The sequence below is a fragment of the Callithrix jacchus genome, chromosome 5 (genome assembly GCF_049354715.1).
Source record: "Callithrix jacchus isolate 240 chromosome 5, calJac240_pri, whole genome shotgun sequence".
NCBI classification, from domain to species: domain Eukaryota; kingdom Metazoa; phylum Chordata; class Mammalia; order Primates; family Cebidae; genus Callithrix; species Callithrix jacchus.
The window spans coordinates 163,615,001-163,641,253 of NC_133506.1; the positions used below are offsets into that span (position 1 = coordinate 163,615,001).

The window sequence follows — 26,253 nt, forward strand, 5'->3', positions numbered from 1 at the left end:
TCCCCCGGGGCTGAGAAGGGGAAAAGTCGCTGATGTCATAACCCTGCTTAGTTTTGCTGCCAGTGGCAAGGGGGTGGGAGGAAGCCAGCAGGCAGCCTTCCCTGGGGCAGGGATGATGGCGGCGGGAGGCCAAGGCCGGCCAACCGTGCCAAATAGGCTGTGAGCCTTCACAACAAAAAAGCCACCCTACAACACAACCCTGGGGTGCCGGGGGCCTCTTTATGCCTTTGCCTATCTGTATGTGTGTGTCTCTCTCTGTCTCTCCATTCCTCTGGGCATCCTTCTGTCTCCATCTCTGTCTCTCTGTGTGTCTGCTTCTCTTTCTGTCTCCGTCTTTCTCTTCTAAGGAACAGCTCCTGCCACCTCATAGCCAACAGATTACTTATTATTATTCTGCTTGAAATGCAGAATATGCCCGGCATTGGGGAATCCAGCACCATCACCTCTTCAGGCTTCATGCACTGTGCTCACAAGGGCCCCTCCGCAGGCCTCTGCTGGGCTGGAGGAGCCCTCTCTCCCTCCCTCCCCGGGCCCAGGCAGCCAGCCTGCCCTCCCTGCAGAAGGCTGTCTCCCTTTCCCTCTCCCTGCATGCTCCCTGTGGACCTCTTCCTGCAGCCAGGGAGCATCTGGGGCAAATGCAAACAGTTCTTCGGTCTGCTTGTTTGCTTTTCATAGTGCAAAGGTGGAGTCGAGTGTGGTTAGTACAGCCACCATGGCTGCAAGGGACCAAGTCGGTTCTGGGTCCGGGAGTGCCAGAGCTCGCCAGCCCTGCAGGACGGCCTCCCAGCTGGGCTCCTGTCAGTATCCACCTAGAAAGCAGACAGAAAGCGTTTCTGGAAATGTTAACCGGAAGGCCCCCTGTGGTGCCCTGTAAGCTAAAGTGGACAATGTGGGTGGGGGAAGGGCACATGTCTCCTTGGCGCCATCACAAAGCAGGGAGGGGGCTCCTTCAACTCTCAGGTCGGGGACAGAGCTCCCCGCTAGCCTGCACTGCGAAGAGTTTTTAGGGCCTGGAGTCACCCATCTCCGTCCAGGGGCGCTGCGTAAGATTCACCATTAATCCTACACATCTGGGAGCAGTTCTCCTGCTAAAGATAAGATGAAGCCCAAGTGATTTGCACTGGGGGCTGGCTGGGGAACTGGGGGGAGCCAGGCCTGGAAGGCTGGGCATACAGCAGCATCCAAACCAGCAAGAGGGGATGCAGCCTCCTCGGCAGACTTCCACGGTCCATCCCCCGCCAGGCGGATTACCTAAGCACAGTGCACTGAGCTGTGGCCGGGAATCCAGAAAATTATTTTGCTTTACACAATGGAGGCCGCGTTATTTAAGTTTAAAATACAACGGGAGAGGAAAGGAAGCATGATCAGCTTTCTAAGAGACAAGTAGGCAAGGGAGCTCTCCCCAGGTTCCACCCTTTAGCTAAACCGCTGAGGTTCCCAGAGTATATGTAGTTCCTCCCGCGGCCTCCCACCCTCTCCTCACTCTCCCCCTCCCTCTCTGCCTGTCTCTGTGTCTGTGCCTCTGTAACCAAAAAAACCTTCAACACGGCCATTGCTTTTCAGATCACGTAACCCCCAAAACTCTGTGAGGAAGGTTCTGCCTGCTTCTCTACCTCACACTGCTCTGTCTGTCTCGTACACACACTCACCCCCCAACACACACACACCCCTTGGGCCTTTCTGTCTCACCTCCACACACACTCACGCTCATACACATACACACAGTCTAGTCCACACCGATAAGCAGCAGTTCCCCTCCACAGGGAGGGACAGGCTCGGAGCCTGAAGAACGTCAGCCTTTGCCCTCCTGCCCTCGGGAGTCCTCCTGAGCCACCCGGGGCTGCCGCTGCTCTGAAGGCCTCGGCACTCAGATCTCCCTGAACCTGGTTGAAGGTCGTGATCAGGAAAGCAAGCCCTCCCTGCCAGGCTGTGTCCCCCGCTGGCCCTCCCTGCCAGGCTGTGTCCCCCGCTGGCCCTACCTGCCAGGCTGTGTCCCCCGCTGGCCCTACCTCCCAGGCTGCCCAGCCTAGCAGGGCCAAGGCTGGGTCTACCCTCTCTTCTGTCCTTGGCACTGCCCTGACCTTTGCAGGGAGGGAGAGGCAGCCAGAGGTGGGAGGGAAAACAAAAGAAGGCTCTCAGTTCCCAGCATCAGCCCTGATAGAGAACAGGGAAGCTGAGATCCTGGTCCCGGCCACAGCCCTCACTGCACCTGGACAGCAGGCAGGACATTTAGCCTCCATGGGTTTTCATTTCCCTCACAGGCAGATGGATTGTCCCCATTTTTATTTTAGGAACAGAGTTTCCTTTCCAACAAAATCACAGAAGCCCAATATGTAAAAATACAAAGCAGGAGCAGGCTCTGTCGAGCCCGGCCCACCCCTCCTCCTGGAGCAGCCCTTCCCAGACTCGCTCCCTGTGTAAACCCTCCTGGGGCAGAGACCACGCCATCCATGGCATCAGGGGGTGCAGTGCCAAGCACTGCTCCCTGTCCCCCAGGAACTTACTGCTGAGAGGAGGAAAGCAGGTGAGCCAGTCAAGACAGTCCCCCCAGCAGTGACATAACTAATAAGGGGCCACGTGCAAAGCAACTCAAAGAAAAGGGAGCCAAAACTGTCCATCTACTTCTCGGAATGCCCCCAAAAGAACTGAAAGAGAGACTTGGAGAGATCCTTGCACGGCCGTGTCCCCAGCGGCCTTATCCACAACAGCCAAGGGCAGAAGCAACCTCGCTGTCCACCAATGGCAAAGGATGAACCGGGAAACTAAACGTGGCACATCCACGCCGTGGAGCTCGGTTCATCATTGAAAAAGGAGGACATTCTGGCCACATGCCACCACATGGATGAACCTGGAGAACATCATGCTTAAGCGAAATAAGCCACTCACAGAAAGACAAATGCTGTGCGATTCCACTTACGTGGAATACCTGGAGCAGTCCCATTTACAGAGACAGAAAGGAAACAGTGGCTGCCAGCGGCTCGGGGAAGGAAGGAGTGGGGAGCTGGTGTTTCACGGGTAGAGAGTTTTGGTTTGGGTTATAAGAACATTCTGGAAATGGTGATGATGACAGTTGCAAACAATCAATATATTTAATGCTTCCGAGTGGCACAAACATGGCTACGATGTTAAATGTATGCGTATTTTACCACAGTTAAAAATAATAATCTAAAAAGTTGTTGAGTATGTGCCCAAAAAGTGGCCAGGGTTTGGCAAGGGGTGAGGGGGGGAAGGACAAAGAATGCTGTGCAGACCACGGCGATAGGGCCCGGGGCCTGCCTCCAGCCGCCGCGTGAGGCCGAAGGCCTCTGCACATGCTCCTCTTTTCACCCTGTGCTTTTCCCCTCAGCATTCCCATGACTCAAATTCACTCAGCTCTTTCTTCAAATGTCACTCCTCAAAAAGCCCTCACTGACACCACTAGCTACAATAAAGCATATACATGCGTGTGCGTGCACACACACACACACATACACACATACACACATACACACACACATACACACACATACACACATACACACATATACACACACATACACACACATACACACACATACACATACACACATACACACACATATACACACACACACACATACACACACATACACACACACATACACACATATACACACACATACACATATACACACACATACACACACATACACACACATACACACATACACACACATACACACACATACACACACATACACATATACACATATACACACATATACACACACATACACACATACACACACATACACACACATATACACACATACACACACATACACACACACATACACACACATACACACACATACACATATACACATATACACACATACACACACATACACACACATACACACATACACACATATACACACACATACACACACATACACACACATACACATACACACATACACACACATATACACACACACACACATACACACACATACACACACACATACACACATATACACACACATACACATATACACACACATACACACACATACACACACATACACACATACACACACATACACACACATACACACACATACACATATACACATATACACACATATACACACACATACACACATACACACACATACACACACATATACACACATACACACACATACACACACACATACACACACATACACACACATACACATATACACATATACACACATACACACACATACACACATACACACATACACACACATACACACATATACACACACATACACACATACACACACATACACACACACATACACACACACATACACACACACATACACACACACACACACACTCTCTCTCTCTCTCTCTCTCTCTCTCTGCCCACCACATGCCGTAGCCGATTTCTGCACAGTACTAACCACCATCCCCTGTGCTGGTATATATATATCTTTATTTATTTCTTTTCTGTTTCCCCAAGTAGAATATAAGCTTCAGGAGGACAGGACCTCTGTTTTGTTCACTGTTCTCTCCCCTGTGCTTGAAGGATTGTAGATGCTGAAGTGAATTTGAAGAATGACGAGCAAACAGGGAAATGAGGTTGTCTGCCCAGCTTGCCAGGGCTTACCTTTCAAATTTGAGCCCAATGCCCCACCTGGCTGTCTGCCCACCTACTGAGGCTTACCTTTTCTGCATTTTTCTCTCTCAGGAAACTTGCAGACAGATGACGGCAGCATTTGGGAATCTGATTCAGAATCACGACTATAGAATATCTATGATCATCTACCCTTTTAGCCTCACAGTTTAGATACCAAGAGAATGGCAGGGAGTGAATTAGGAGAGGAGATTCCATCTTAGAGAACATACATAACTCAGTTTTTAAAATAGAATCATACAGTTTTTGAGGTAGACAAGATCACAGGCTTGGGCTGACTTTGAAGCACTGAGAGAAAACCCAACAGCAAGTGGGTGGCAGAGCCCTGGCGGTGCGGACGGGCCTGTGCTGTGCATTCGGTCTAGCCCTGCACATAACCAGGACACTGAGAAATGTATTTGCTATAGGGAAGCTGCTGGTGCCAGCAAGGACACAGGGAAGAGCTCCAGGAAGCCTGCGGCAAGCTCACCAGATTAGCGTCTGCGTCAGGCTCACCCTGAACCCTCATGGGCATGGCTGGCTCTCAGGGCCTGTGGTTCCTGGATACTAATGAACCCAATGCTTCAATTTGCTCATGGCCATCAGGAACTCCAGGGCTGGGCACAGTGGCTCACGCCTGTAATCCCAGCAATTTGGGAGGCCGAGGCAGGGGGATCATCTGAGGTCAGGAGTTCGAGACCAGCCTGGCCAACATGGTGAAACCCTGTGTCTACTAAAAATACAAAAATTAGCCAGGTGTGGTGGCGGGCACCTGTAATCTCAGCTACTCAGGAGGCTGGGGCAGGAGAATCCCTTGAACCTGGGAGGTGGAGGTTGCAGTGAGCAAAGATCTTACCCCTGTACTCCAGCCTAGGCAAAAGAGCAAGACCCTGTCCCCCCAAAAAACAAAAATAAAAACCCCTCCAATCTCCCCATCTCCTGCTCCCAAGTTAGGTTAAACCTATAACAAAGCCAACTCTGAGTAAGAGTTCTATAAAAAACTGAAGATAGAATGGCAATTTCCTTTGCTATTTTTTTTTCTTTTCTTTAAGACAGAGTCTCGCTCTGTTGTCCCAGCTGGACTGCAGTGGCACAATTTTGGTTCACCGCAGCCTCTGCCTCCCAAGTTCAAGCAGTTCTCCTGCTTCAGCCTCCCAAGTAGCTGGGACTACAAGAGCGTGCCACCACACTTGGCTAATTTTTTGTATTTTTGGTAGAGATGGGGTTTTGCCATGTTGGCCAGGCCGGTCTTGAACTCCTGACCTCAAGTGATCTGCCTGTCTTGGCCTCCCAAAGTGCTGGGACTACAGCCATGAGCCACCTCACCTGGCCTCCTTTGCTTTCTCAAGGCAATAAAGTCAACTCCCACCCAATGCATCGTCACTGCAACATCGCCGCGTCCTCACTCGTGCCTTCAGATTCCACTTCCAGAATCACAGACTCTCCAACCTGGAGGGAAAGCTAACGGCCACTAGGCTCGTGCTTCCCAAGCTGTGGGCTGCAGTCATTTCTCGGGCCATGAAATCAATGCAGCGGACCATAATGAGAATTTCATTTGAAAATTGATGGAGCAGAATTAAATAGAAAAGATCACAGAGCGCTGCACGTAGAAGTGCTGCTTCGTGAAACTTCTTGCTCGGTTATATGTAAATGGATGTGTTTCCTGCCTTGCAATAGGGAATGTTTCCTACCGTGAGACCTGGTGAAAACAATCTTGAAGGCTGCTCCTCTAATCCATTTTCCATATCGGTCTCAATACTCCTATATCCCGCTGACGTTTAATCATTCCATGATCCGTGAGCTTATTCAGGGTCTATGGTGTGGCAGGCACTGAGCTGGATCCTGGGACAACAAACATGAACAGGACACTGGGAGTCAAAGTCCAGGCAGGGATCAGGGCGTTGGGGGGCACACTCCAACTGGTAGGAGGAGGAGAGTTTAATAAAGGAGCTATCTATTCAGTGTGGGCAGAGTATAGGGAACCCTGAGGAGATAGAGCAGGCTTTCAGGGCCATGAAGAGCAGAACAAGGTGGGCAGGGCTGAGGGAGGGGAGCTGCTTCCAGAACCCGAAGCTATGGGGGGAGGACTTCCTGACAGAGGGTCTGTAGCCTTCAGTCAGGAGGCCATGAGCTCACAGGAACCCTGTAGGGAAGCAGCCAGAGAGACCAAGTACTCTGCTCTCATCTCCTGCTGATAATGAGCCACAGTGGCCAAATGTCCCCAGAACCCAGAGGGCACAGGACATCAGGGTGCCATCCATATGGGAGAGCAGTGGGGAGAGGGTGGAGGGTGGATATGGATAGCAGACAGAAGATGACCCCAGAATTGTTGCCTGCTGAGAACTTGTATCGGATGGATGAGAAGGCACATCATCAAAAAAAAACCACAGTGGTGCCATAACTCAGGCCAGAAGACTGGTGTTCATGAGGACTTCCAGAAGTACCCAGGAGGATGAGCCTGGCTCTTGGGGAAGGCCAGGGGAGGTCAGGGAAGGCTCGCAAGAAAGAAGCCATAGTGGTCTGTCTCCAAGCATCCTTTCCTTTGAAGAGCCACCTTCCCTGCTTCCCTCCCTCCATGTGGTCCTAGTAGGATCTCAGAGCAGTGCTGTCCTTCTCTGGTGCAGGGTAGCAAATCAGAGTATGCTCCTGTTCCCTGGCCACAGCCCCTCAGAGTTTTCCCTGGGGATCTTCCACTAGTGACAAAAACTGTGTCTTGCCTCTGAGTTCAGGAGACTGAAAGGCTGTACAGTTAGAACTATTCTGCCACCTCCTCCCTATCCCAATAAGCGAACATATTCAACTTAGGAAACACTGGGGTGGGGCGGAATCTTACCGGGACGTGTCTTTCATTGAGGGCCACCTTCTACTTGGGCGTACACTGCTCTATTCACGTAGGTCCTTTCTCTTTTCCTTTGAGTTTGAGTTTCTGTCCTTGAGGTCTCGAAGTTGAATATCTGTCCTAGTGCACCCCACAGATGCAAAAGCATGGAGATGAGAAGGCATTTGGCCTGATGGGGAACCTGCTGGGTGTGTGGCCTGGCCAGAACCCAGGGTGCCTGGGAATGGGGACCTAGGAGGAGGCTGTCACAGTGGGTTAGATCATGAAAGGCTTGGGTTGGACGGGGAAAGCATGAGTGTTCATTAAGGGTTTTAACAGGGAGGGCCACAAACAGAGGCGCCTCTGCGAAGCTCCCCCTGAGAGCTGTGTGGGAGATGGGTGGAGGTGAGTTGGCCCAGAGGAAGCCTCGGGAGACGCAGCAGGTGTTAGAACTCAGCGGGGAACGCTGGGGAATGGAGAACGGTGCCTGGATCCCAGAGGGCCTGTGTAAAGTACAGGAATCTAAAATTAGTGAGAAGGCTCTGGTTTGGGTGGAAGGTGGATGGTGACATGAGTGGAATCTTGCTTCCTTTTTTCCCCACAGCTCATAACCTTGAGGGTCTTCTCCTTTCTGATCACCTTCCCTGCAAGCACCGTGAGTTTATCCATGTCCTATAGAAGGTACAGGGCAGAGAACAGAACAATACTCAGATGTGGTCTGACCCACGGAGGAAGGCGCCATCACACACTTGTATGAACTCAGCCTACGGGGCCTGAGAATCTTCCTGAAAGTTACTTCACGGTGATGGGTCACATGGAAAAGAGTATTTTGTCTTAAATTCCTAAGGTTTTTTTCATGTAGGCTCTGGATCATTTTTTAATTGGCAAGTAAATATTTTTACAAGTGGCTAATTTTCTTGTGTGGGGTTTTTTGTTTGTTCGTTTTTGGAGACAGAGTCTCACTCTGTCACCCAGGCTGGAGTATAGTGGCATGATCACAGATCACTGCAACCTCTGCCTCCAGGGTTCAAGCAATTCTCCTGCCTCAGCCTTCAGAGTAGCTGAGATTACAGGTGTGTGCCACCACGCCCAGCTAATGTTTTGTATTTTTAGTAGAGGCAGGATTTCACCATGCTGGCCAGGCTGGTCTCGAATTCCTGGCCTCGACTGATCCAACCTCCTTGGCTCCCTGAAGTCCTGGGATTACAGGTGTGAGCCACTGTGCCTGGCCAATAATTCTCTTAAACTACCTGGTATGCTGACCTATGTCATTAAACTCAGCACGTCTTCCCTACGTCTGAAAACCACACATCTTCCAATCCCATTTAATTCAGCAAGTGAGGATGGTGTGAAGATTCTGGAATCGTTAATGTGGAAGCTGCCTGGAAAGGACATGCCCTACTGTTTTGAAGCAGCCATCTCCAATGTGGCAGAGTGAGAGGAGTGGTGAGTGAGAGGAGTGGTGAGTGAGAGGAGAGAAAGAGGGAGGGCGCTGGGGGTGGGGAGGAGGAGATAACGATCTGGAGCACTGTCTAGTTGTGGAATGCTGTGTGGAGTGGTTGCTATGACTTTCCAAGGTTCTGGTGTTATTTCACCTTGAGGTTTACCATCTATGCCATCTGCCCAGCTCAACATGTTTGAGAAGTTTTTACCATGTGAACTTGATTGCCTGTTGCCCGTCTACCCTGTGGATAATTTGTGATTAGTCACTGGCCCTTCACCTTTGTGGTCTTTGCCTTAAAACCTGCCCCCTAACTCTATGGGTTTGTACTGTCCTCGGCTTTTTATTTTCCGGGGCTGACCTTTTGTTTACTTCCAAAAACCTCATTAACTTTTACAGATGCACCTTAAGGGGCTGGTGATAGAAGGCAGGCTTCCTAGTGCATCCTTGCAAGCTTTGTGTAAACTATCTTAAAACTGACAGCTTCCCCCTTCTCCTTTCCCTCCCTGCTTCCAGTGAACTCCCACTTCAGGTCTCATCATCTCAAATTGTTTTTCCACCAGCCTCCTTTGTTCCTCTCAGGTCACCATTTTTGCAATCCCAGTGGACAGGCCCTGGGCCAAGCTGTGTCCACCACGTCACGTGGCTCATTCTTTCTGAAGGTGCGGAGGGACCCTGACTTGAAGACCTTAGGATGGGAACGCTGTGTACTGTCAACAGATCCCCTCATTCTACTGACATTTCCCAAGCACCTACTCTGTGTCAAGCACCCTGGGAGGGACGGAGTGCAGACTAGAGAGAAGACAGGCCCACATTTACAAACAGCAAGGGGAGCCCACCAGGCAGCCTCCGGAGCAGAGCTGGCGGCGACCCAGGGCGGAGAAGAGTCCTAGAGGAAGAGGTTGGTGAGCCGGGCTAGGACTGAAGAATGAGACAGCAGGCACACAGCTGGCCCCAGAAAGGCAGAAATTTGGCTTCTCTGTGCTGTGGAACTAAAGAGCTGGCAAGAGGAGGGGAGGGTGTGAGACCCGGGAAGGGGCTGGAATTTTATCTAAGAGCCACAGGAAGCCACTGAAAAATGTCAAGCCAGAGTGGCCAGCATCAGGCAGATGACCTTTCCTCTCTCTGCGGTAGCTCGGAAGCAGAATCTGAGCTTGCAACTCTTGGGGGCCATCACTGCGCAGTCTGAAGACTCATTCACCCCGCCGTCCTCTTCTTATAACCTGACCACTCGGTCCTCATTCATCAACTCTCACGGTCCTGAGTGTGTCTCCACAAACCCCGCCAAATACTACTAAATAAAACACATTAGCACATTGACTCTCAGAACAGCCGAGCTAACCCGAGTTCAACATTTCTACCCTGCCTTCCAGGGAAGGAAATTGAAGCCCGGAGAACTCCAGCGACTTGCCCGTGGCCTTAGAATTTTTTCATTCATTTCTGGGACTCGTTCAGCATCTCGCTTCCTCCACTGACTGGAAACACGGCAAGGGCAGCAACTGTGTCTGCCGTGGTGCTGGGGGTGTGCGCACCTCCAGCACAGAGGCTCCCAGGCCGGGGTCCCGACCGTCCGAGTGACCGGCCGACCCGCCCTTCTGGAAACACTGGGGACCAGCCAGAGTCAGTGTTAGCGTCAGACTCCTAGACTTGAGCGCCGTCCACTCCACTGTCCCCTCCCGCCTGCCCTCTATATCCATGCTTTTAAAGATGACCCGGCATTTAATTTTCAAGTATATCTAGTAACTAAAACCAGGCTCACATTTGGTTGCCCTTAAAGCTAGATCCGGCTGGGTGCGGTGGCTCACGCCTATAATCCCAGCACTTTGAGAAACTGAGGCAGGCGAATCACCTGAGGTCAGGAGTTTGAGATCAGCCTGACCAGCATAGTGAAACCCTGTCTCTACTAAAAGTACAAAGATTAGCTGGGTGTGGTGGCGCATGTCTGTAATCCGAGCTACTCTGGAGGCTGAGACAGGAGAAGTACTTGAGTCCAGGAGGTGGAGATTGCAGTGAGCCGAGATCGTGCCATTGCACTCCAGCCTGAGCAACAGAGCAAGACTCCATCAAAGAAGAAGAGAAGGAGGAGAAGGAAGGGGAAGGGGAAAGGGAAGGGAGCTAGACCCAGAGCTGAAAGGAACCCAAGCAACAATTCTAAACCAACTGACTCATTTTGCAGTGAATAAACTCAGCCTCAGAGAGCTCAGTGACTTCCCAGGGTCACACAGCTCCTTACCAGCGAGGTGTGGACTCAACAGGGTCCCAGGTGCCTCTAAGTGTCCTGTACGGTGTGTACTGTGTTGATTTGTACATTCAGAAATATAACAGTTAAATGTTTAATTCAGATTGCTCATAAAACTCAGTTTTTTATATACTTAGAAATAGGTCTGGTGAGAATTTATTTTAAAGGGATTTTAAACCACAACCCCTCTACATCATTTTGCCTCAGATACTCAGAAGCCAAGTGAGAAAACCTTCCTCCCCACCAGGCTCCCCGCTGTCCTGGGGCCCTGGGGCCCCTCCCCGCTCACTCACAAAGCTCTCCCTGGGTGGTTGCATCCACCCAAGGTTTCAGCCACGGCTTACAACCTGCAGAGTCCCAAACAGTCATATTAATAACTAACACACACATCTCACTCAGTTCTCACCAACCTAATGTGCTCCACACGACAGAGGAGGAAGCCGGGCACAGAGAGGGGAAAGGAATGGCCCACAGTTGTAGGCAGAGCACTAGGATGCCCCCAGCTGCCTGGCTCTGTGGCAGAGCCCCTCGCCAGGGCCATGCTATCTGTAAAGCTTGGCGGCAGCCTAGGCCCCTCCCCACCCCAGCTCCAAATCCCAACAACCAACTGCCCGCTGGTTTCTCCACAGGGCTGCCCCATAACCAACTCAGAACTGAACTCGGCTTCGCGACCTGGAACACGCTGACTGCCCGCACAGCACCAGCTGCTGTTGGCCCTCCCTTCCTTTCCCAACCCATCACATTCCAACCATCCTTTTATTCCTAAATAGTTCTCAGACCTGCTCCCTCCTGCCAGTGCAGGTGGCTACAGCTGCCCAAGTGGCCTCTGCACTGCAGTGTCACCTATGGCCCCTTCCCCGCCCCCGGCCCCCAACCCACACTGCCGCACGAATGTCCACACAGGATTCCTAAAGGGGAGTCTGGGCACAGGCCCGCCTGCCTGCCTCAGCTCTCCTGGTAGCCCCGGAGCCTGCCACCTGCTGTGTGCCAGCCTCTTCTACGGTGAGCAGCCTGGGCTTTGGCTGCAAGAACCAGTTCCTACACCTCCCTTCCTTCCACTTGGTAGTCCCTCCCTCCCCACATCTGCAGCAGAACTGGTCCCTTCCTCCTTAGCATCAGTGGGCTGCCCCTTAAACTCACACTCACCCAGCACTTTTTCTAAATGACAGCTGGAGGCAAGTGCCTTTCTCTGTTCCCAGGCAGTAGGAACTATGCTATGACGTCCGGAGCTATATAGTATGTAGAGCAGTTCCATGGAGATCTCAGCACATACAGGTGCATGGGTGGAGTGAAGGAAAGAGCGACAGAGGCATCGTGATGCTGCGTTTGATGGATCAACTTGGCTGGGCTAAGGGATGTTCAGTGGACGGCAAAGCATGATGTCCGGGAGTGTCTATGAGGGTTTCTGGAAACCGTAACATTTGAATCGGTGAGCCGAATAGAGCAGGTGGCCCTGCCCAGTGTCAGTGGACCTCACCCCATCCACCGAGGGCCTGAGTAGAACACAGACAGAGGAAGGAAGCGTTGGCTCTCTCTGCTTGAGCTGGTTTAACCATCTTCTCCTGATTTTGGATGTCAGAGCACCAGGTTCTCAGGCCTTCAGACTCACACTGAATCGTGCCACCAGCTCCGGTGGTCTTCCAGCTTGCAGACAGCACACTGTGGGACTTCTCAGCCCTGTCATCACATGAGCCAGCTCCCACAATTCACCCCCGCTTACATTCGCCTTTTATGTATCCACATCGATATCTATATCTTTATCCCATTGGTTCCATTTCTCTGGAGAATCCTGACTAGGCATAGGCATAAGACCCGACCCATCAGCTCTGCACACACCCGGCTGGCTCATTTTTGCAGGGCTCTCAGCCCCCCGCCACATGGGCTTCTCGTTGCTGTGCCTGTGACAACCACTCCTGACCAACTCCTCCCTCATCAGAGCCCAGCTCCCTTCTGCCTCCACCATCACCCGAGGGAAGCCTCCATGGAGCCCAAGACATCGGTCCCTCCCCTCATCCTCACCTGAAGGACCTCCCTCAGCCACACTAGGAAGAGTGATTGGAATCTGCCTGTTGATGGTGGGCAGAGGGACCCAACAGTCCTGGAGAGAACCACAGATGGTTTGCTCAGTCTGTTGAAGACAGTCACTGGAGATTGGGGTAGTGAAGGCACAAAGGTACTCTAAATATTATTTACAACTGAGATGTAGTCATTTTCTCAAAGGAAAGGTTTGTAAGGCTGAAGCAGAGCATGAGGAATTTCAGACACGTAAAGTTAGCAAATTCCAGAAGGCTGCAATTTTAGCAAGAGGAACCTGTGTTCCCTGCTGGAGTCACCTGGGTCCTCCTGCTGCCACCCCTGCCTCCTTCAGGTGAGAAGGAGGAAGCAAGGGCTCTGGAGTTTGGAGGGGCCCAACAAACCCAGTGGTCCCCAAGCCCCAGGAGACACTCACTACTCTCATCTCCATGTCCCAGTGCAGATGGAAGCCCAAAAGGCTTGCTTGCTTATAACAGCAGTAAGTGGGAGAGCTGGGAGAGCTAGGAGAGCAGTAAGTGGGAGCTGGGAGAGGAGTAAGTGGGGAAGCAGTAAGTGGGAGACCTGCCTCACCACCAAGCTTGCTGTCCGTATTTCGTGGGAGGAGGAGCCTTGAGAGGGGAGCCACCAGGCCAGCTCCCATCCAAACCTTTCCAAGTTATCTCGGTGAGGATCAAGGATGGTGCTACTCCAGCCCAGGCAACAGAGGGAGAATCTGTGTCAATAAACACACAAACAACAAAACACCCAAAATCCAGATTGTCTTATTGAAGTCACACTGTTAGGAGATAGAAGATAGACTTGAACTGAGCTCTAATTTTGCCAAGAAATGATTTTTCAGAGCAAATGCACTGATCCTTCTTTCAGACACAAATTTAGCGTTCATGTTCTCAAAAATAAATACCTCTCACTGAGCTACCTAATACATGCGCCCTGTAAGAACTTTAGAAAACCTAGAAGAGCACATGGGGAAAAACAGTACTAATCAGGAATCCCACAGGCAAAGATGACCACTGTTAACATTTCGTGCAAGTGCCTCTAGCTTTGCTGGTGTATATTTGTTTAGCTTTCCAAATTGCTAGCAGGCTGTAATCTTCTTGAATCTTGGTCGCATTTTGTTTTGCACTTTTTGTGATATGTTGCAAATGGTTTCTTCCTTTTTTCTTCTTTTGCTTGGTTTGTGTTTTATTTATTCTATTTTTTATTATTATCTAAAACACCAATAAACATTTTGTATACATATCTTTATGAAAAATAGTTTTCTTAAGAAAACATTTTAGCAGCAGGATTACTAACCAAAGTTTATATGCACAGATTTAAGGTTTGGGGTACATGTTGCCAGACTGTCCTGCAGAAATGTTAAGCCAAATGCAGAAATGCTGAGTTTCCACACACTCCGTCAGCTCCAGCTTTTATTGTTCCTTTCTCCTCATCTCTAAGTTAATGCACAGCCCAGAAGACAAATGACAAAAAAAAAAAAAAAAAATCCTTCAGCCGACTGCTGGTAACACAAGGTATTTATACAAGGGTTTCATTGAGTTCTTATCAGCTGAGGTAAGAGGAGAAAATTCAGAGCTTAAAAGCCACCAAGTCAGGAGCCTACTCCACCCATTAGAGCGTCTGAGCCCAGTCGTTTTTCTGGAGACAAATCCTGCATGGTTTTAGGCAAAGCAAACGACTTGACTCTACCATTTCCTTCTGCAACCAAGGAACCAAAATTATTCTAAACCCCAGCAACATGGTTTCCCCACCCCACCTTCCTGCAGTGACTTCAGTCGCAGGCTCAGCAGGGCCTGGTCTCAGGTATGGCTCTTCCTCAGCGACCATGGCCTTTGCAATAACAGCAGGAGAGGCTGCTGAGGAAGCTCATAACCAGGGATGGAATTCAGTGGCTGGAAAAATCTGGATGGGAAAAAAAGGCATCTTTGTTTCATTAATCTTTAATTGTCACTTAGACGATACAGACGATATTAGTGTTACCAGTTTCGTGACTGTCAACAGAAGAAAATCATAGATATTTTTAGACCTATTACAGTTGCTGCAGAGATTTTTAAATGTCATTATGCTCATCACGGCTTTCAAATTGCAGTAATTAATGAGACCTGAGCGTAGATCTCGTTATAAGGTGTTAATGAACAAGTATATCTATATATTTCTTAAAATATTCAAATAACTGTATTTTAATATAAATGTGTTCTTTGTGATCCCATATATTAATATTTTAACATTTAAAACTTTATTCTACGGGTTCTACAGGTTTCAGCAGACACCACAGGTGTTTGTGACACAAACAAAACATTCAGAACCTCAGAGAAAGAAGCTAAATGTTGGGCCCTGTGGTAAACAAACCTTCTGTTTTCTCAGAGTTACAAAAGATCTACCCAATAATGGAAGGATAGAGGTATTTTTGCATATCCCTTTTCCATCCATCCATCCATCCATTCATTCAATAAACACTTATTTAGCATCAACAAAGTGCTAGGGCTGAGCCAAGTGGCTTATGTCTGTAATTTCAATACTTTCAGGAGGCCAAGGCTGGAGTATCACTTGAGCTCACGAGTTTGAGACCAGCCTGGGCAACATAGTGAGACCCTTGTCTCTACAAAAATAAATAAATAAATAAATTAGCCAGGTGAGGTGGTGCATGCCTGTCTGCCCAGCTACTCGGCACCGATTGAGCCCAGAAGGTGGAGGCTGCAGTGAGCCAAGATTGCACCACTGCACTCCAGCCTGGGTGACAGGGTGAGACCCTGTCTCAAACAAACAAACAAAAAATTCTTCTAAAATGCCAGACAAAGAGGACAAACAGTACGCAGACGCCCTCCTGAGAGAATCACTGACTCTGGCAGGTTAGAGAATGAGGGCTGGGCCCACCAGCAGAGCCACAGCTGGAGGAAACGCAGATTTCAGCTGCTCATTGCTTTGAAATCCATGGACGCGCCCTCCCTAAGGAAGAAATTCCATCAGAATAATTCACGGTGTCCCCAGTAGAGAGCTTTTGCCACTCCATGACTCCCAGTCCTCTCTGTCTGTCAAAGTCCTCCTCGGCCCTCAAGATCCCACCTCGGATGCCCCCTTCCCAGCTGGAGTGAACCATTCCTCCCTCAGATGCTCCCTCCTAGATGCTAGCACTGTCACTTCTCATTTGCGTTATTTACGAGTCTGACTCTGGGATCCAGGGCCCTCCGTGCTGTTGTGTGGCAGCCGCCCGGTCCTGGAGCCCAGCAGGCCTGTTCCGAGCTCTGCCTCCCCCACTGCCAGGCTGAGTAACTTGGGCAGCTGACTCCCCCCTCCAGTGACCAATAGGCATCTGCCAGGTACACCAATGGCAAAACTGTGCCACCTGCTGCACCCAGAGCTCTCTGGGAGTTTTCTCCTACAGTCCCTAACCAATCCAAACATGATGTCCAAGAAGCACTCACCTGCTCACCCACTCAATGGAGGGCCATTTTCCTTCTCAAACTGCTCAGACACAATCCCCCTAGCCCACCCGCCAGGCCTGGCACCCCCACTCTCTCTGCTGAGATGGCCTCTTCCACTCGGTCCCCCGCATCTTTCCACACTCAGTTCGACTGGCTGGCTTTTGTTTTTCTTTTTGAGACAGGGTCTCACTTTGTCCCCAGGCTGGAGTGCAGCGGCACGTTCTCAGCTCACAGCAACCTCCATCTCCCAGGTTCAAGAGATCCTCCCTCCTCAGCCTCCCCAGTAGCTGGGACTACAGGCATGTACCACCACGCTTGGCTAATTTTTGCATTTTTCATAGAGACAGGGATTCACCATGTTTGCCAGTCTGCACTCAAACTCCTGACCTCAAGTGATCTGCCTGCCTCAGCTTCCCAAAGTGCTGGGATTACAGGCGTGAGCCACCACACTGGCCCAAGTGGCTTCTTTTTGGAAGCTTTTCCTGGTACTCATCTTCCAGCACCTCAGGCAGAAATGACCATTTCCTCCTTCACATCCCACTGCGTGCTACACATTTGATGTCCCCTCTCTGGCTAGAAGTTCCTTCAAGGCGGATACCCTTCATATTTCTATTCATGTTTGTGGCTTCAGTGGCTAAAAGGCTATACTCACTTGCTGAAGGAAGAAATGAGTGGAGGAATGCATACATGCGTGAATGAATGCCCCTCCTCCCTTCTTCTTCCTCTCATGGACTCCTGGACTCTTTTCTCTTTCTTTTACAATCACTTGTGGTTCCATTGCTGGCTTGGCCATTAACTCTGTGATATGGATAAGGGACTTTATGCCCCTGGGGTTCAGTGTTTCTGTAACAGAAGGGAGTGGGTAGAAGACGAGGTGGTTTAGGGACTGCTCTTTTGCTCCTGGGTGATGGGATTCTGCTGTGTAATGGTGTGGATGTCAGCATCTGCTGGGGTGGAAGAGTCTCCCAAGGCCACACTTGCTGCCCCAGGTACCCACCCAAGACCAAGGTCCTGACCGTCATATCCAGCTGGCTACTTAGTCTAGCTTTCATGTTTCTCAGCCCCACCCTGCTCTTAGAACATGGCTGGACGTCAGGCCCCCATTCTCTCTCTGCAAACTACCTTGGTCAGCAACTCAGTGATCTCTCATCTCATCCAAGTCCATCCTGCCTTCTGCACAGCCAGACCGCCACCCCCAGAGCCTGGTCTCTGGGTCACCTTGTTTGGGGGCAAAGGCTTCTGCAGATACTGCAAAGGTTCTTCAAGGTCTGAATTTCCTGTGGGAATGAAAATTCCTTGACTTCAGCACTTTTTTCCCAAAATCTTGGGTGTGATTCTAGCTTGATTGCTTTTCTCAGACTCCTTGCAGCCTTTGCCATCCGAACTCTCTGGGCAGATCCCCACTTCCTTGTTGACAGAGGACAAATTTGGTTGGGAGGAGGGACGTTAAGTTTCCAACACCTGCAGGCTGATTTATCTTTGCACTGACCTTCTCTCTCTTCCCCTTCTCTGAGAAGACCTGATTCCCCTCCCATGTGAGGTTTCAATTCTCCCTCACCTCCTCGGGGACTGTCAGCCTGTAGCTCTGTGACTGACAGGCTGTACCAGTGTCTCCTCTCTTCCTACGTCTCTCCTTAGCCTGTAGCTCTGTGACTGACAGGCTGTGCCAGTGTCTCCTCTCTTCCTACGTCTCTCCTTAGCCTGTAGCTCTCTGACTGACAGGCTGTGCCAGTGTCTCCTCTCTTCCTGTCTCTCCTTAGCCTGTAGCTCTGTGACTGACAGGCTGTGCCAGTGTCTCCTCTCTTCCTGTCTCTCCTTAGCCTGTAGCTCTGTGACTGACAGGCTGTGCCAGTGTCTCCTCTCTTCCTATGTCTCTCCTTAGCCTGTAGCTCTGTGACTGACAGGCTGTGCCAGTGTCTCCTCTCTTCCTGTCTCTCCTTAGCCTGTAGCTCTGTGACTGACAGTCTGTGCCAGTGTCTCCTCTCTTCCTACGTCTCTCCTTAGCCTGTAGCTCTGTGACTGACAGGCTGTGCCAGTGTCTCCTCTCTTCCTACGTCTCTCCTTAGCCTGTAGCTCTGTGACTGACAGGCTGTGCCAGTGTCTCCTCTCTTCCTACGTCTCTCCTTAGCCTGTAGCTCTGTGACTGACAGGCTGTGCCAGTGTCTCCTCTCTTCCTACGTCTCTCCTTAGCCTGTAGCTCTGTGACTGACAGGCTGTGCCAGTGTCTCCTCTCTTCCTACGTCTCTCCTTAGCCTGTAGCTCTGTGACTGACAGGCTGTGCCAGTGTCTCCTCTCTTCCTGTCTCTCCTTAGCCTGTAGCTCTGTGACTGACAGGCTGTGCCAGTGTCTCCTCTCTTCCTATGTCTCTCCTTAGCCTGTAGTTCTGTGATTGACAGGCCTGTGCCAGTGTCTCCTCTCTTCCTGTCTCTCCTTAGCCTGTAGCTCTGTGACTGACAGTCTGTGCCAGTGTCTCCTCTCTTCCTATGTCTCTCCTTAGCCTGTAGCTCTGTGACTGACAGGCTGTGCCAGTGTCTCCTCTCTTCCTACGTCTCTCCTTAGCCTGTAGCTCTGTGACTGACAGGCTGTGCCAGTGTCTCCTCTCTTCCTATGTCTCTCCTTAGCCTGTAGCTCTGTGACTGACAGGCTGTGCCAGTGTCTCCTCTCTTCCTACGTCTCTCCTTAGCCTGTAGCTCTGTGATTGACAGGCTGTGCCAGTGTCTCCTCTCTTCCTATGTCTCTCTGTAACCTGTAGCTCTGTGACTGACAGGCCTGTGCCAGTGTCTCCTCTCTTCCTATGTCTCTCTGTAACCTGTAGCTCTGTGACTGACAGTCTGTGCCAGTGTCTCCTCTCTTCCTATGTCTCTCCTTAGCCTGTAGCTCTGTGATTGACAGGCTGTGCCAGTGTCTCCTCTCTTCCTACGTCTCTCCTTAGCCTGTAGCTCTGTGACTGACAGGCTGTGCCAGTGTCTCCTCTCTTCCTACGTCTCTCCTTAGCCTGTAGCTCTGTGACTGACAGGCTGTGCCAGTGTCTCCTCTCTTCCTACGTCTCTCCTTAGCCTGTAGCTCTGTGACTGACAGTCTGTGCCAGTGTCTCCTCTCTTCCTATGTCTCTCCTTAGCCTGTAGCTCTGTGACTGACAGTCTGTGCCAGTGTCTCCTCTCTTCCTATGTCTCTCCTTAGCCTGTAGCTCTGTGATTGACAGGCTGTGCCAGTGTCTCCTCTCTTCCTATGTCTCTCCTTAGCCTGTAGTTCTGTGACTGACAGTCTGTGCCAGTGTCTCCTCTCTTCCTGTGTCTCTCCTTAGCCTGTAGCTCTGTGACTGACAGTCTGTGCCAGTGTCTCCTCTCTTCCTATGTCTCTCCTTAGCCTGTAGCTCTGTGACTGACAGTCTGTGCCAGTGTCTCCTCTCTTCCTATGTCTCTCCTTAGCCTGTAGCTCTGTGACTGACAGGCTGTGCCAGTGTCTCCTCTCTTCCTGTCTCTCCTTAGCCTGTAGCTCTGTGACTGACAGGCTGTGCCAGTGTCTCCTCTCTTCCTGTCTCTCCTTAGCCTGTAGCTCTGTGATTGACAGGCCTGTGCCAGTGTCTCCTCTCTTCCTGTCTCTCCTTAGCACTGTCCTCCCGTCCTGTGGCACTGTCCTCCCGTCCTGTGGCACTGTCCTCCTGTCCTGCAGCACTGTCCTCCCGCACATCCTCCCAGTCCTCCCAGTAGCTGGTGGATGCAGGAGGGAATGTGGGAAGTTTCCCGAGCGCCACACCTGCAGGAGCACAGACCTGTTCTGCTCACATCCCACGGGTAACACGGCTGTACATCGCTTCCAGGGAGGCTGGAGACTGTAGTGCAGCTGTGCTCTAGAGGAAGAGAAAGGCACAGAAGGGATGCTGGTCAGTGTCCCAGCCTCTGCTGACCTAACCCTAGGAGAGATCTCCACTTCCATGTCTTACAGGCTCCTCAGTCTACATAGTCAGACGTTATTGCCCTTTATCTTCCTGTCCTGGCAGCGCCACTATTACCCACCCAATTACCTGAGCCAGAAACTGGAGAAGGGCCCCGCGCTCCTCCCCCGCCCCGCCCTGCCCCGACAAGGCTCTCTGTCCTAGTGAGTCTCCGGCTCACCCCTTCCTTGCCCTCACTCCGCCGCTGGATTCAGGCCCTCAGTTAGCCTCTGATCTACTTCAGTAGCCCAGTAGGTTGCTCTGCATACAGTCTCGCCGTCTTTAATTCTTCCCGAAACAGAGTACTGTCCCCTGCAACTCAGTAGCACGATTGTAGGGCCCTGAGCCCTCCCTCTCCCCACTCCTACCTCACTGGCCCTGTCTTTCCAGCCTATGGGTCCCAATCACAGGAAACCAGCTGTATTTTCCACTCCTTTCTGCATGTTCACAAAAAGATACATGTCTCCGACACTCCTCCCCTCTTCCTGTTAGCTGTCTGCATTTTATCCAGAAGGAGCCCCTCAATTATCACTTGCCGAGGGATTTCCAGACTTCCCCTGAAAGAGCTGCGCGTAGATTCCAGTGAGTCACTCACAGGATGGTCTCAACCGTGAGGACCAGTTAACTATGTCAGAAAACGCGTCCTTCATCTACGGTAACAGGTGGGATAATGAATTCAACTGGAAACTCTGGAAGGGCAGCTCTCGTTCTTTCTCCATCTCATAACTAGATAATTATGCTTATAATTCCCTTAAAACTATGGGAATTCCGAGTGGAATGCAACAATAATTATTCCTTCTAAAATCCAAAGCATGCAGCCATAACTACTTCTGTGTAAAAAATAAACAGAATCCCCATTTGTTGATAAGTAAACAGAGAAAAGACGTGTTCATTAGGGATCCTGTAGTTTGCAAGCCACAGCAAACCTAACTTAAACCAGTTCAGAGAAAACAGCCATGTGCCCGCGGATGTACAGCTCAGCCCAGCTTTCCTCCAGCTGCCTCTGCCTTCTGGATCCATACAGTGGCTCCTGCAGGGCTCTCAAGCTTTCTGCTCACAACTGCAGCCTTTCCTTCCTTTCTTCTCCCTCCCTCCCTCATTCTTTCCTTTTTCTTTCTGATAGGGTCTCACTGTGTTGCCCAGGCTGGAGTGAAGTGGCACGATGAGAGCTCACTGCAGCCTCAACCTCCTGCCTCAGCCTCCCAAGTAGCTGGACTACAGGTGTGTGCCACCACACTTGGCTAGTTTTGTACTTTTTGTAGACATGATGTTTTGTCATGTTGCCCAGGCTGGTCTTGAACTCCTGGGCTGAAATGATCTGCCACCTCGGCCTCCCAAAGTACTGGGGTTACAGGCTTGAGACACTGCGCTCAGCACTTTCAAGTGTTTCATTTTCAAATTACCAATCCCGAGAGAGAGAGAGAGAGAGAGAGAGAGAGAGAGAGAGAGAGAGAGAGAGAGAGGTAGGGAGGGAGGGAGGGAGGGAGGGAGGGAGGGAGAGAGAGAGAGAGAGAGAGAAACTGGGGACAAGAGACTGGGACGAGATTCTGAGCAACACCCGTAAAGTTCACTCTGACAGGGCTGGGGCCAGGTGAGTGGCATATGCCAATCTGGGCCATTTCTGTAGCCACATGGGGTTTCCCAAAGGAAGGAAGGAGAATGCATGCTAGGCAGCCAATAGCAGATGGTGTGATAATACGCTTCCCAAAACAAGTTAGTAACGAGACTAAAACTTCCTCTCTGCAGCTGTGTCTTTTCTTCCCTAGGTCACCCCCTTCCCAGACAATTTAATTTTCCCCTCTTTGTTCTCAGGACACTTCAGTGTAATATTGAGGGAGTGACATATAGCCTTACAATAATCCTTTTTTTTTTTTTTTGAGACGGAGTTTCGCTGTTGTTACCCAGGCTGGAGTGCAATGGCGCGATCTCAGCTCACCACAACCTCCGCCTCCTGGGTTCAGGCAATTCTCCTGCCTCAGCCTCCTGAGTAGCTGGGATTACAGGCACGCGCCACCATGCCCAGCTAATTTTTTGTATTTTTAGTAGAGACGGGGTTTCACCATGTTGACCAGGATGGTCTCGATCTCTTGACCTCGTGATCAACCCGCCTCGGCCTCCCAAAGTGCCGGGATTACAGGCGTGAGCCACCGCGCCCAGCCAGATAATTCTTAGTATATCTGTCTTGGCCACTAGACTCGGGTAGTACCTCAAAAGCAGAAGTAAGTGTTTTCATTTTTGTACCCGCGGCACCTAGGGACTCCCTGAGCTTGGCACATTGTGGGTGCTTAATAACTATGGAGGGTTTATGGCTGAATAAATAGTAACATTGTCCATAGAGACATTTAGTCCTCCAGCACTGGCTTTTCTGAGTCAAGTGGCTGTAATATCAGCGTGGGAAACGTAGTTGTCTCATCTGTGCTGGGCAGGGAGAGGGTGGCACGATTTCCCTCTGTGTGTGTGTGTGTGTGTGTGTGTGTGTGTGTGTGTATTCCCCTGGGGACCTTCTGACTCCATCTGCCCTTGGTGGTTTCTGGAAGGACACAGAATTCCACCGGATCCCACTAGCCAAGCAACTTGATAGGCTGGAAGGATTTGGCAGGATCTGGTCTGTTGCTGTTTTCTGAAGGAGATGGGATTCACGTCCGTCTTTGGGGTGCACACTAAGGGGATGGGCTGAGTGCTTGCTCTGGTGAAGCCGCAGATGCCAGACAGGCTCCACATATCAGGAAGGAGCTGCCTGTCTTTGGGAAGCAGCTAAAATAGTGGCTAAGAGGATGCACCTTGATGTTGGGCAGACCTGGTTTACATCACACTTATCAGCTCTTTCAACTTGACTCGGCAAGTTACTTAATCTCTTTTCTGTATTATGGGATAATGATTTCCTCACAGGGTCGGTGTGAAAAACAAATGAGACAGTGTCTTCAAAGTTCGTAACATACAGTAAGTGCTCGACAGCCGTGATGACGGTGAATGGATTCCATTTTCCTTTCTCCAGAAGAGGATCCAAAGTCTTCACGCATCCCTGAGGGATAATGCGTAACTGCTCATTTCCAAGGGCTTGGATCTATAAGCAAAATAAAACCCAACAGATACTAGAGCAAGATCTAATTGTCGTCTTCTTTAAGAAATCATATGAATGATTAAAATGAATTAAGCCACAATATTGTAAAAATCAGATATTGTAGTCTGGCTTTGAAACACAACCTCAAATGCCTACCTGAGCCAGGTACATAGCCAGATGAGCGGGGCATGTCAGCCACTGACAGCACGGGGCCATCACAAGTGTGGGGGCGCATGGCAGCCGGAGAAGCCGGGTCTAAAGTGAGCAGCAGCTGATGACTGTCACAGAGGAAGAGAGACTGAAAGCTGCTAGAACTTGGAACAATATCCCAGTTTCGAAAGAGATATCACTAATTCACATTATTTTTTAAAAACCCGCACAAAAATCATATCTGAGTGGCAGCTCTGGTCAGTGGGCCTTATGCAGTCTGAGGAGCCCAGATTGCGACCTCCAGTCTCAGCTGACTCCTTGCCAATGGTGTTTCTCAAAGTGAGTTACACTTCACAAGTTCGGTAAGCCAATTCTCACTGCATAGAAGAATTTTTCCTAACTCTTTCATTCCTACCACATGGGAAGGTAACTGCTTCCTATAATGGTGCCAGAAATGATTCTTCCCACGTGTTGTTTCACAGCTCCTTCAAAGTCAACCCCGAGAACACCTCGTTGGCACACGCTGCTCATCTGACTCTATTCACTGCCCCTCGACTCTGACATGCTCATCTTGCCTGATGTTAATCTGCGGTTATATTTCCTTGTAATATTGTTTCAGGTTTCATGCACGTGTGTGTATAAACTGAAAAATTATGTCTAAGACGCAATAGGAATTTGTTTCTTTCTTTTTTATAACAGTCCTGATCAGCTCTAGATTGGGAGGTGGCCGAGAACTCTGCTCCACTCAGTCACTCAGGGGCTGAGGAGGCTCTGCCGTCTTCCAACGCCTGGTTTTCAAAGTGGTTGTAGTTGTCTCCAATCAGTTGGCTGGAGGGAAAGGGCGCAGAGGATTGCCCACGGGACGTGTTTATGAATCAGGCCTGGAAATGACAAAACAACATTTATGCCACATTTATTTCACTAGAACTTAATCACGACTTCACTCAGCTGCAAGATAAGCTGGGAATGCAGTCTGTGTAACCAGGAAGAGAGCAGGCTTTCGGGAAAACACCTTCCTGTCTTTGCCAATGGATTCTAATGTACATTCCATCTTCTTGCCCTCACCGAACACACTCACCCTCTCCAGGGGCAATAACCCCAAGTCGCATCAAGCTACTATATCCAGCTCAAAACTCCAAGATCTCTAGATGAGGCACAGGTCTGAAGGTGGCTCCCTACGGTCTGGTGACCTGTAATCTAAGACAAGTTATCTTCCCCTCCGCTGACAATGCACGGTGGTGGAGTGCAGCACGGTGGCTGCAATAACTCCCACTGGTAGCAGAAGAGACACACAGCGGGCCGTACCCCTCCGTTATTGGGAAACCCTGCAGGGCAGGCACTGAGAAGATCCCTTTGCCCTGGCGATAGGGGAAGCTCTCCCATTAGACCCTGACTCTACTCTCTGGAAAGAAATCCTTGGTCCATTGTTCTCTGAAACTGCAGGCCTCTTACCTCGAGGAGGCTTTTCTTATCCAGTATCCCCCAGGGCCAGGTATGAAATAGATTTGGGAGAGAATGCTCTTCCTGGGAGCTAGACAGCTTGAAGCTGTCCCTTCACTAACTTCCATGTCCTGCAAGGGCAGGGGCCTCAGTGTTGTTTGAAGGTTTCAATGAAGTTTTCTTGCTGTTATTAAGTCTGGGTTGGCTTGTGTTTTCCTTGGCAGTAAACATTCCTTAAAAACTTGGTAGGCTTCTCCATTCTCTATTTCCAGTCATTTTAATGTGTCAGTAGCAAGACCTAAAATATTTTTCTGCACATGCCTGCACTTCTGCTCCCCCATTTCTAACCACTGGACAGTGACCACCCAGAAGTCATCTGAAACAAAAGGCCTCTATGGGGAATCCATACCCTTTGTCTGATTTTTGCTAAAGGGATAAAGCACCTTAAATGAAAAGGCTTAATGGGCCCTACTGATTTCCAGCTCCTCGGGGTGCAGAAGCAATAGGCTTTTCCAATATCAGACAGCCCCAAATTTCTGCATCTCTTTTTCTCTTTCCTTTGTACTTACAAACTAATTCTTTTGTGAGCTCACCTTTTCCTCAAAAAACATAGGAGGCTTCACACAGTGAAGAGTGACAGGTCCTGACATACTAGTACCTCAGCTGTGCCCTCCCCAGGCACATGGCCAGCCTTCTAAGCTATTGCTGGCCAGTTTTACAAAACATTTTGTCACTTCACAATATGGGTCTTGATCTCTCTGGCGTCCACGAGTTTCATTACCAACCATCAGCCAACCACAGTCAACGCCCCACATTTAAGGTTTTTCAACATCACTCCACTTCAGGTACTGATTTCCATATTAGCAAACGTCAGCCACTGAAGCCGATTTTAAAATGCCTAATGGCAGAAACACTCTTGCTCCTCCAGCTGTGCTGCCTGGTCCCAGGTCCGTGGGGGAGGGCACTACACTTCAGTTATTCAGGGATTCAGCTGACAAAGGCTCTGTTGCTCCCGCGGTTGCCAGGTCTTCTCCATCCCACCAGTGGAAGGGGAAGGAGCCTGGCAGATCACTGAGAATGGTTTTCT

The 26,253-nt window shown here is 50.2% G+C and overlaps 2 long non-coding RNA genes across 2 annotated transcripts in view; both read right to left on the bottom strand.

Annotated features, from left to right (window-relative positions):
• The window catches only part of LOC108591947 (uncharacterized), a 6,057-nt gene extending 4,000 nt beyond the window's left edge, over nucleotides 1-2,057 (bottom strand). The window contains exons 1-2 of the long non-coding RNA XR_008481833.2: nucleotides 1,980-2,057; nucleotides 604-809 (exon numbers count right to left, since the gene is read on the bottom strand). This is a non-coding gene — a long non-coding RNA (uncharacterized LOC108591947). The remainder of the gene's footprint in view (nucleotides 1-603; nucleotides 810-1,979) is intronic.
• Nucleotides 2,058-12,178: 10,121 nt separating this feature from the next.
• LOC144582906 (uncharacterized) lies at nucleotides 12,179-20,544 on the bottom strand. The gene is made up of 3 exons (XR_013536465.1): nucleotides 20,354-20,544; nucleotides 17,704-17,858; nucleotides 12,179-17,424 (listed from the first exon to the last, which is right to left on the bottom strand). It is a non-coding gene; the product is annotated as an uncharacterized LOC144582906 (long non-coding RNA).
• Between the last annotated feature and the right edge of the window lie 5,709 nt (nucleotides 20,545-26,253).